Source organism: Eubalaena glacialis, chromosome 17, assembly GCF_028564815.1.
Source record: "Eubalaena glacialis isolate mEubGla1 chromosome 17, mEubGla1.1.hap2.+ XY, whole genome shotgun sequence".
NCBI lineage: Eukaryota > Metazoa > Chordata > Mammalia > Artiodactyla > Balaenidae > Eubalaena > Eubalaena glacialis.
In genome coordinates this window covers 44,296,238-44,307,231 of record NC_083732.1, presented here as the reverse complement: position 1 = coordinate 44,307,231, position 10,994 = coordinate 44,296,238, and positions in this window count along the sequence as shown.

The following is a 10,994-nucleotide window of genomic DNA, read 5'->3' as shown; positions in this document are numbered from 1 at the left end:
TGGGACCTCAGTAGGCTCCCTGGGGCCCAAGTGGGTAGGGGAAATGATGGCTTCATTCCCTTCCAATTCTCCCCTCTCCCAAGGGCCTACCCCATCCCCGTTGATCCCCTAACTGTGGGTGGGCCCCTCCGGGCATGGGAACCCCTCACCTCCCTCAGCTGCCCCTCAGAGGCGCCAGTCCCATCTTGCCAGCCTTTACTTTTCCTCCCCCACTACTCCCTCAGGACTCACGTGGCTGGAGGGGGCCTCATTGGGCAGAGGATCAGGTCCAGGACCTCAGCAGGCTCCCTTGGGCCCAAGTGGGCAGGGAAACACTGGCCTCATTCCCTTCTGATCCTCCACCCTCCCAAGGGACCCTCCATCCCCATTGACCCATTAATCCCCTAACTGTGGGTGGGCCCCTCCAGGTGTGGGAACTCCTCTCCTCCCCCAGCAACACCTCAGGGGTGCTGGTCCCATCCTGCCTCTACTTCTCTTCCCCTATCTCCCGCCACATCCTACCCAGTTGTTTGGGGGTTCCTTCCATCCCCTCAGGTGTCCGTAGTCCCCCACTAGTGCCTGGCAGGTGCCCTAGTTGTGCGGAGAAGCGAACTCTGCGTCCTCCTAGTCCACCATTTTGACTCTGCCCCCTCTTTTCACTCTCTTAATAGTGTCCTTTGAAGCACAGAAGTTTTTAATTTTGATGATTTCCAGTTTATTTTTTTCTTGTTGTTTGTGCTCTTGGCATGACATCTAAGAAACCATTGCTTAATCCAAGGTTACAAAGATTTACACCTAAGTTTCATTCTAATATTTTTATAGCTTTTACCTCTTAGGCTTAGTTCTTCAATCCAGATTGAGTTAATTTTTGTATATGGTATAAGGTAAGAGTCCAACTTCATTGTTCTTCATGTGAATATCTAGCAGTCCTAGCACCATTTGTTGAAAAAACTTGTCATATTTGTCAGAAATCAATTGGCTGTAAATGTGTACTTCTGGACTCTCAATTATATTCCATTGTTCTATATGTCTATTCTTAAGCTAGTGCCATTTTTTTTTCTTACCATAGCTTTCTAGTAAGTTTTGAAATTAGGAAATGTAAACCCTCTAACACTGTTCTTCCTTTTCAAGATTTTTTGGCTATTCTGGTTCTTTTGCATTTACACATACATTTTAGGATAAATTTGCTAGTTTATCAATTTGTGGAGTATTGCCATCTTAACAATATTAAGCTTTCCAATCCATGAACATAGTATGTCTTTCTATTGATTTAGATCTTTAATTTCTTTCAACATTTGTAGTTTTCAGTGTATAACTTCTTTATTTCTTTGGTTGAATTTATTCCTAAGTATTTCATTACTTTGCTGAATTGGTTTATTAGTAGTTAGTTCTATTTTTACAATAAGCTTTCAATGGCATATTTAAGACTTAAGGTTGGATCACATTCTCAATACTTTTTGACAAGATTAGAGACTTTCTGGGTTACAGCAAAACATGGTCTGAAACACAAAAACTTTATCATTTCTTTTTTAGGTAAATTAATACTATGGTGGAATAGCAAGCAATATAATTCATTTTGTGGCACTAAATTTCCATTATTTTGTATACTAGGTTTAGTTAAAATCTAGATCTGAACTTAAGAAAATCATAAGTTAGGTGCATGAAAATTTTTAAATCATTCTTTCTCAAAATGAAGTCTTAAAACCAGCAGAATGTACTAACATCACTTGGAAAATTGTTAGACACTCTTGAGTCCCACTTCAGACTTACTGAATCAAAAACTCTGGAGTTAGGGCCCAGCAATCTGTGTTTCAACAAGCCCTGATGCATATTAAAGTTTGCAAACCACTGCTCAAGTCACCAGTTCTCTAGTCTGTACATAAAAATCATCTGAAAAACTTTTAAAAAAAATTCCTGGTTTCCATTTCAGATATAATGAATCAGAATTTTGGGGGCTGGGGCCTAAGTATCTGTATTTTTAAAATGCACCCTAAGTAAATCTGATGTGCAAGTTTGTGATCCACTGCTTCAAATAATGGTATACCCTCATATTTAGAGGGGTTTACTGGAAGTTTTGAAGTTGGTGGAAAAAATAGAGAACCTGTTATAATTTTAGGTATCATATTTTAATATTGGTAACTGAAAAAAGCCAAATATATTTATACCTTGTTAATTTTGTAACTTCTTTTAATGAAAAACAATTTCAAATAATTTTGTTGACAATTTAATTAATTGTTGAAAAACGTTTTCCTCCTTACCTGAAATCAAGGGTTGGTAAACTTTTTCTATAAAGGTCCAAATAGTAAATATTTTAGTCTTTAAATTTATACATAGAGGTAAAATACATGGCACCCAGTTAAATTTGAATTTCAAATAAACCACAAATAATTTTTTAGTATAAATATATCCACATTACTGCATGGATCATACTTATAATAAAAATTATTTGTGGTTTATCTGAAATTCAAATTTGACTGAGCTTCTTATATTTTTGTTTACTAAAATACAAATCTGGCAACCTTATCCATTTGGTCTCTGACCCTGTTGCAACTACTCAACTTTGACACTGTGGTGTGAAAACAGCCATAGACAGTATGTAAGCAAATGGGCATACATTGTTGTATTCCAATAAAACTTTGTTTACAAAAATATGTACAGTGCATGGGTGGGGTCCCTGCCCATATAAATGAGCACATGTGATGTGGCCTTCTTTAATCCATCTCTTCCTGCTCCCACCTAACCCTGAAAGTTAAATGTGTCTTGTCACACTGCACTGATTACTGAAGTTTTATAGTTAAGTCTTGGAATCAGGTAGTGTGAATCATTAAACTTTGGGGTTTTAAAACTTATTTTGGTTATTCTGTGTCCTCTGTTTTTTTTTTCATATAAATAGTAGGATCATTTTTTCAGTTTCTACAAAAGCCTTCTGGGTTTTTGATTGGAATTTCATTGACTCTATCAATCAGTTTGGGGAGAACTGGCATCTTTATAAACATTGATCCTTCTAAACCATGGACACCATATATTTTTTAATTACTCTCACCAATGTTTTGTAGTTTTAACATACAAATCTTGTTACATTTAACATACAAATTTGTTAGATTTATTTCTAGTTTATTTTTTGGATACTATTTTAAATAGTACTTTAAACATTTCAACATGCAGTTTTTCAGTGCTCAAATATAAAAATACAACTGATATTTGAACATTGACCTTATATCCTGAGACCTTGCTAACCTTACTTATTAGATCCAGTAGTCTTTTTTCTTTTCTTTTTTTTTTTTTTTTTGTAAATCTTTGGTATTTTCTACATAGACAATCATTCATCTTAAAATTTTTTTTTAAGTTTTATTTCTCTTTCTCAATTTTTAAAATTATTTTTCTTCCCTTGTTGCACTGGTTATGATTTCCCATATAATGTTAAATAGGAGTGATCAGAGCATAAAGCATTTCAAAATGTTTTATCTACCATTACATGTTACGTGGAAATGTGGGAGAAGGGCTTTAAGATATAAAATTATGATATTCTTATTTTGTAATCATCAGAAAAAAATCAATTAACAGTTTTAAAGAGAAAAGAATAGACTGTACAAAGTTTTACACCAGCATTTGACAACAGAAATAGGAGGAATGGGAGGATATTGGAGATCACTCTATCCAACTCTTATTATACAGACTGCGATACTGAGGTTCTCAGTTGAAGTGACCGGCAAATTTTAGTATAATAATCAGATCTTGAGACTCTTAGTCACATTCTTTTTCCCTTGAAAGACAATTTCTTAAGAAATGATGACATCTCCACAGCCATTGATTTAAGTTTTAATTTTGGGTGTCTAGAGCTCAGTCTCCACACCCTCAACTCACCACATAAAAAACACTGCAGCTTTGCGCTTTGAGAAGTGGTCCTTTCTGTCTGCATCCTGCCCTCTGCAGGGGCAGTTTAGAGATAGGTATTGATGCTTGGATCCACCGCCAAAGATTCTGACTTAATTGGTCTGTGGTATAGCCTAGCCATTGGGACTTTAACAACTCCCCGTGTGATTTTTTTGTGGTAATATTCTCCTTCCTAAGTGCTCAGAAGTTTTAGGTGGAAACTTGTTATAATCTTAGAATCAGATGTGATTCAGGTGTTTGGGATTTTAATATACACCAGGCCCTTCTTTGGACAGCTTAAGTGTTTGGTGTATATCGTCCTTGGCCTACTGCCTACGTGGACCTGAAGAGCTCTTAGAGAGTAATTGCTGTTGCTGGGGAAACAGCCTTTCTGTGCAATGACTTTCAGTGACCATATGACATTGATTCCCTCCTGGCCTCCACCTGCAGGTGTCTGCCTGCCTGTTCTTACTGGCTGGCTTGGCAGAACCGCTCATGCCATCTGTCCTGGGCTGTCTGGACCAACAGGGTGTGAACAGAGGGCAGACTTTCCTGGGAGACAAAAGTCAGCCATGTACACTAGTCCCCTCCACCAGAAAGCCTACAAAACCCACTGAACCAACGTTAGACACTGGGGACAGACACCAAAAACAATGGGAACTATGAACCTGCAGCCTATGAAAAGGAGACCCCAAACACAGTAAGTTAAGCAAAATGAGAAGACAGAGAAACTCACAACAGATGAAGCAGCAAGGCAAAAACCCACCAGACCTAACAAATGAAGAGGAAATAGGCAGTCTACCTGAAAAAGAATTCAGAATAATGATAGTAAAGATGATCCAAAATCTTGGAAATAGAATGGAGAAAATAAAAGAAACATTTAACAAAAATCTAGAAGAACTAAAGAGCAAACAAACAGTGATGAACAACACAATAAATGAAATTAAAAATTCTCTAGAAAGGATCAATAGCAGAATAACTGAGGCAGAAGAACGAATAAGTGACCTGGAAGATAAAATAGTGGAAATAACTACTGCAGAGCAGAATAAAGAAAAAAGAACTGAGGACAGTCTCAGAGACCTCTGGGACAACACTAAACACACCAACATTCGAATTATAGGGGTCCCAGAAGAAGAAGAGAAAAAGAAAGGGACTGAGAAAATATTTGAAGAAATTATAGTTGAAAACTTCCCTAATATGGGAAAAGAAAGAGTTAATCAAGTCCAGGAAGCACAGAGAGTCCCATACAGGATAAATCAGAGGAGAAACACGTCAAAACACATATTAATCAAACTATCAAAAATTAAATACAAAGAAAAAAATATTAAAAGCAGCAAGGGAAAAACAACAAATAACACACAATGGAATCCCCATAAGGTAAACAGCTGACCTTTCAGCAGAAACTCTGCAAGCCAAAAGGGAGTGGCAGGACATATTTAAACTGAGGAAGGAGAAAAGCCTACAACCAAGATTATTCTACCCAGCAAGAATTTCATTCAGATTCGACAGAGAAATTAAAACCTTTACAGACAAGCAAAACCTAAGAGAATTCAACACCATCAAATGAGCTTTACAACAAATGCTAAAGGAACTTCTCTAGGGAGGAAACACAAGAGAAGGAAAAGGCCTACAATAACAAAGCCAAAACAATTAAAGAAAATGATAATAGGAACATACATATCGATAATTACCTTAAATGTATATGTATTAAATGCTCCAACCAAAAGACATAGACTGGCTGAATGGATACAAAAACAAGACCCCTATATATGCTGTCCACAAGAGACCCACTGCACACCTAAGGACACATACAGACTGAAAGTGAGGGGATGGAAAAAGATATTCCATGCAAATGGAAATCAAAAGAAAGCTGGAGTAGCAATTCTCATATCAGACAAAATAGACTTTAAAACAAAGACCATTACAAGAGACAAAGAAGGACACTACATAATGATCAAGGGATCAATCCAAGAAGAAGATATAACAATTGTAAATATTTATGCACCCAACATAGGAGCACCTCAATACATAAGGCAAATACTGACAGCCATAAAAGGGGAAATCAACAGTAACACAATCATAGTAGGGGACTTTAACACCCCACTTTCACCAATGGACAGATCATCCAAAATGAAAATAAATAAGGAAACACAGATTTGAATGATACATTAAACAAGACGGACTTAATTGATATTTATAGGACATTCCATCCAAAAACAACAGAATACACATTCATCTCAAGTGCTCATGGATCATATTCTATGATAGATCATATTGTGGGTCACAAACCAAGCCTTTGTAAATTTAAGAAAATTGAAATCATATCAGGTATCTTTTCCGACCACAATGCTATGAGACTAGATATCAATTACAGGAAAAAATCTGTAAAAAATACAGACACATGGGGGCTAAACAATATATTATTTAATAACCAAGAGATCACTGAAGAAATCAAAGAGAAAGTCAAAAAATACCTAGAAAAAAATGACAATGAAAACACAAGGACCCAAAACCTATGGGATGCTGAAAAAGCAGTTCTAAGAGGGAAGTTTATAGCAATACAATCTTACCTTAAGAAAAAAGAACATCTCAAAGAAATTAGAGAAAGAAGAACAAAAAAACCCCAAAGTTAGCAGAAGGAAAGAAATCATAAAGATCAGATCAGAAATAAATGAAAAAGAAATGAAGGAAACAATAGCAAAGATCAATAAAACTAAAAGCTGGTTCTTTGAGAAGATAAACAAAATTGATAAACCATTAGCCAGACTCATCAAGAAAAAAAGGGAGAAGACTCAAATCAATAGAATTAGAAATGAAAAAGGAGAAGTAACAACTGACACTGCAGAAATACAAACGATCATGAGACATTACTACAAGCAACTCTATGCCAATAAAATGGGCAACCTGGAATAAATGGACAAATTCTTAAAAATGCACAACCTGCCAAGATTGAACCAGGAAGAAATAGAAAATATGAACAGACCAATCACAAGCACTGAAATTGAAACTGTGATGAAAAATCTTCCAACAAACAAAAGTCCAGGACCAGATGGCTTCACAGGCGTATTCTATCAAACATTTAGAGAAGAGCTAACACCTATCCTTCTCAAACTCTTCCAAAATATTGCAGAGAGAGGAACACTCCCCAACTCATTCTACGAGGCCACCATCACTCTGATATCAAAACCAGACAAAGATGTCACAAAGAAAGAAAACTACAGGCCAATATCACTGATGAACATAGATGCAAAAATCCTCAACAAAATCCCAGCAAACAGAATACAACAGCACATTAAAAGGATCATACACCATGATCAAGTGGGGTTTATCCCAGGAATGCAAGGATTCTTCAATATACGCAAATCAATCAACGTGATACACCATATTAACAAACTGAAGGAGAAAAACCATATGATCATCTCAATCGATGCAGAGAAAGCTTTGGACCAAATTCAACACCGATTTATGATAAAAACCCTCCAGAAAGTAGGCATAGAGGGAACTTCCCTCAACATAATAAAGGCCATATATGACAAACCTACAGCCAACATCGTCCTCAATGGTGAAACACTGAAACCATTTCCACTATGATCAGGAACAAGACAAGGTTGCCCACTCTCACCACTATTATTCAACATAGTTTTGGAAATTTTAGCCACAACAATCAGAGAAGAAAAAGAAATAAAGCTGTCACTGTTTGCAGATGACATGATACTATACATAGAGAATCCTAAAGATGCTACCAGAAAACTACTAGAGCTAATCAATGAATTTGGTAAAGTAGCAGGATACAAAATTAATGCACAGCAATCTCTTGCATATCTGTACACTAATGATGAAAAATCTGAAAGAGAAATTAAGGAAACAGTCCCACTTACCATTGCAACAAAAAGAGTAAAATATCTAGGAATATACCTACCTAAGGAGGCAAAAAACCTGTATGCAGAAAAGTATAAGACACTGATGAAAGAACTTAAAGATGATACAAACAATGGAGAGATATACCATATTCTTGGATTGGAAGAATCAACATTGTGAAAATGACTCTACTACCCAAAGCAATCTACAGATTCAATGCAATCCCTATCAAACTACCACTGGCATTTTTCACAGAACTAGAACAAAAAATTTCACAGTTTGTATGGAAACACAAAAGACCCTGAATAGCCAAATCAATCTTAAGAAAGAAAAACGGAGCTGGAGGAATCAGACTCTCTGACTTCAGACTATACCACAAAGCTACAGTAATCAAGACAGTATAGCACTGGCCCAAAAACAGAAATATAGATCAATGGAAGAGGTTAGAAAGCCCAGAGATAAACCCACACACATATGGTCACCTTATCTTTGATAAAGGAGGCAAGAACATACAGTGGAGAAAAGACAGCCTCTTCAATAAGTGGTGCTGGGAAAACTGGACAGCCCCATGTAAAAGAATGAAATTAGAACACTCCCTAACACCATACAGAAAAATAAACTCAAAATGGATTAAAGACCTTAATGTAAGGCCAGACACTATCAAACTCTTAAAGGAAAACATAGGCAGAACACTCTATGACATAAATCACAGCAAGATCCTTTTTGACCCACCTCCTAGAGGAATGGAAATAAAAACAAAAATAAACAAATGGGACCTAATGAAACTTAAAAGCTTTTGCACACAAAGGAAACCATAAACAAGATGAAAAGACAACCCTCAGAATGGGAGAAAATATTTGCCAATGAAGCAACTGACAAAGGATTAATCTCCAAAATTTACAAGCAGCTCATGCAGTTCAATATCAAAAAAACAACAACCCAATCCAAAAATGGGCAGAAGACCTAAATAGACATTTCTCCAAAGAAGACATACAGATCACCAACAAACACATGAAAGAATGCTCAACATCATTACTCATTAGAGAAATGCAAATCAAAACTACAATGAGATATCTCACACTGGTCAGAATGGCCATCATCAAAAAATCTACAAACAATAAATGCTGGAGAGGGTGTGGAGAAAAGGGAACCCTCTTGCTCTGTTTGTGGGAATGTAAATTGATACAGCCATCATGGAGAACAGTATGGTTGTTCCTTAAAAAACGAAAAATAGAACTACCATACGACCCAGCAATCCCACTACTGGGCATATACCCTGAGAAAATCATAATTCAAAAAGAGTCATGTGCCAAAATGTTCATTACAGCTCTATTTACAATAGCCATGACATGGAAGCCACCTAAGTGTCCACCAACAGATGAATGGATAAAGAAGATGTGGCACATATATACAATGGAATATTACTCAGCCATACAAAGAAACGAAATTGAGTTATTTGTAGTGAGGTGGATGGACGTAGAGTCTGTCATACAGAATGAAGTAAGTCAGAAAGAGAGAAACAAATTCCATATGCTAACACATATATATGGAATCTAAAAAAAAAAAAAATGGTCATGAAGAACCTAAGTGCAAGACAGGAATAAATACACAGACCTACTAGAGAATGGACTTGAGGATACGGGGAGGGGGAAGGGTAAACTGGGACAAAGTGAGAGAGTGGCATAGACATATATACACTACCAAACGTAAAATAGATAGCTAGTGGGAAGCAGCCGCATAGCACAGGGAGATCAGCTCAGTTCTTTGTGACCACCTAGAAGGATGGGATAGGGAAGGTGGGAGGGAGGGAGATGCAAGAGGGAACAGATATGGGGACATATGTATATGTATAACTGATTCTCTTTTTATAAAGCAGAAACTAACACATCACTGTAAAGCAATTATACTCCAATAAAGATGTTTTAAAAAAAAAGCCATGTTGCTGTGGCTCAGAGCAAAGATTTTCTAGCTGGCTCTATTTCACAACTTCTCACATCACATTGTGTCTTAAAAGAGGTGTGGAATATATATATGGAGGATATTTATGTACTTATGAAATAAAAAAACAATTATATGCAATTATTTGAATTATTTTCCACAGCCAAAGAACAATTATATGCAATTATTATATGTAAACAATTATTTGCCTATAATGGGGACATACAAATCTTATTTAATGAAATAATTATAGTATTTTACCTTCATTTCACTAACCAGTTTATTGACTGTAGTAAGAACTACTCCAAGACCAAAGATTTAAAAAGCTAACAAATTAAAACCACTCCTGATGTGGAAAAATCCCTTCTAATCTGAAACATTCCTCCTGATTCTGTTTTTAAGATCTGTAAACACCATATGTTGAGGGGACAGTATTATCGTGTTTTGACTTAAACTGTGGTCTGTTTCTCTTTTTTTTTTTTTTATCCTCCTGAGACTGACCTAATTGATTCAAAAGACAAAAGACCAAGGACATTACAAGAGAAATAGGAATTGAATACTAACAATTCATGTACATATGGAATTACTTATTTTATCATCAAAAAATGTTCACACAGAGAATGGCCAAAGTGATTCTTTTAGCATCTGATTGCTCAGTTAATGTAAAGAGTCCTGTGCTGCATTCCTACCCTGGAAAGACATGCAGTAAAGTAGATACATGGAAAGTTCTCTTACCCTGGCAAAATAGCAGTTACAATTGGCCAAAGAACAAGTTTTGCTGCTGAGAAGCTTGGGAAAAAATTTACAGACACCCAATTTCACAAGATCATGGATCCTTTTTCTCTGGAAATAAGGTCAAATTTATGGATTATGAACCTCAATAAGAGTAAAAGTAGGAAATTATTTTCTACCTAAATCTAGCTCCACGTCATGTTCTGCACCCCTCCCTCTCTCCTGATTTGATCCACCTCAGTCCCTCCTTACACATATTCAGACTTGCTGTTTCAGGATGTCCTTGGGTGATGAGTGAGAAAGGCTAACATTCGTGTAAGATGATCATCATGTTGATAAAACTGAATCTGTGAGTTCAAGGGCTTAATATGCCACAACTCAAAGAACTGTATTGTCAAACACATGTATTTTTTAAAGAATAAACATTATTGACAGCAAGCATATGCTTTATGAAACTGATAACATACAATCCAGCATTGTTTCATCTAAGGACTGGTACACCTGGCTGTACCTCAAACCCCATCCACTGACAGACAATAGAGTTCTTAGCTGTAACATTCAATAAAATTCATCATCCAGTAAAATCACCTTTGTCAAGTGCCGAGCCACAGATG